The following is a 1,840-nucleotide window of genomic DNA, read 5'->3' as shown; positions in this document are numbered from 1 at the left end:
ATTAGGTCTATTCTGGGCATAGGGATTTGTGTATAGAGATAGTTAACGTCAATAGAAGATCTACCCCTTCAGTATAGGAAGAGAATATCCTATGTTATTCTTAGTATGCGAGTTCTGGAATCTCTGGCCAGAGTGTATGAAATTAGAAAGGAGTTTCTAATTTGCATTAATATGAACTTTGCATTATGAATAAGAAATCATATGATTAAATTTGATAGGCCTGACACGAGATCCATGCCTTGTATTTAATTGGGATATTGTATGGGTAGAAGGAATTCATTGTACGGTAACTAGTCACTGACAGGTTCTTGGTATTCTAAGTAGTGAATTCATATTATCCGGATAGTCGCGATATGTTGAGAAGCATCACTCACGATGTAGAATAAATATAATTAATCAGTTAATTATATTTAGTGAATTTTATTATTCATGTAAATAATTAATAAAAGTTTAATATTATTTATTTCTACTACCGGCATAATATTGAACCTACAGGGTCACACCATAAAAGAATATTTTCTTTGATGAAATAATGAGAGAGAGAATTATTTTCTAAATAGTTTAGAAAAAGAAATAATGATTAAAATAGTTTTAATAATTATTAGAGCATTTTATAAAGATAAAATGTGGGGGTTAATATATATATAAAGATATATTTTATAACCCTAGGAGAGCCCTATAAATAGAATGAGATGGCTCATTCTATTCTCACAATTTTAGTTTTGTGAAAACCCTAGCCTCCATCTTCTTCCTCCCTCTCCCTCTCTCCCAAAAACTCCATTTTTATAAAAGCTCGGTTTTATAAAAGGTTCATCGAAGAGGATCGTTCTTCGTGGATACCGGTAAAGTGCTTCACACACTGAGGAGCAACTGCTAGCACACCATTTTATAAAGCTTCGATTCACAAGGTATGGTTACGATTCCTCCGGTTTTCTGTTTTATATGTTTTTCTATATATGTGATACATGGTTTTTACGGAATAATTGTTATATCACGTTTCCGCTCATCCATAAATTCCTTCATTGGCATCAGAACTAGGTTCTGCATATAGAGATTCATATAAAAAAATTCAGATTTTTTATGCATGTATGGATTTATTATGATTTTTGCAAGTTTATTTAGATTTAATTATGAATTAATTCGAAATAATTTTTGCATGAGATTTTGACTACTGATCTGGGTTCTACAAGTGTTCTAGATCATATAGGTATTTTTTTCATAATTTTGTGATGTGTAGAATATTTGTTATGAATTTTTTAAATTTGTTTTAATTAAAAATTCATGAAATAATTATGCATGTAAATAATTATGATTAAGATTTGCACAAGGACCCATGGCTGATCTGGTAATTTTTAGCTACTCCCTGATTTAAGAAATCATATTATTTTAATTTTTATTAATTTATTAATTATATGTTAATTAATTTATTAATAATAAAATTAAAATAATAAATTAATAAAGTGTTATTAATAAGGGAGTAAAGGGAGTAAAAGAAAAGGGGTTTTCAATTTTTTTTGTAACGGCTGTACGCACTAACGGTTGGCAGGAGATGAAAAAAAAACTGAACAGCCAACGCAACGGTCGGCCAGGCGCGTGAAGCTAACGTGAGGGGGGGGGTGTTGCGCATTCCGGGAATGCGTTACACCCTGTCGCGCATTTTCGGGATGGGTTACACCCTTTAATGGCTTAAAAGGGTTGTAACACATTACCGGAATGCGTTACAGGGCTTGTAACGCTTTCCTGTAATGCGTTACAGTCCATCTGTCTTTTTAAATTTGATTTTTTTGGGAGTTTCGTAACTCCATTTTGGGCGTGCAATATATCGTTGGATTCGTTTTTC

Source organism: Apium graveolens, chromosome 10, assembly GCF_009905375.1.
Source record: "Apium graveolens cultivar Ventura chromosome 10, ASM990537v1, whole genome shotgun sequence".
NCBI lineage: Eukaryota > Viridiplantae > Streptophyta > Magnoliopsida > Apiales > Apiaceae > Apium > Apium graveolens.
Note: the sequence above shows the minus strand (reverse complement) of the source record.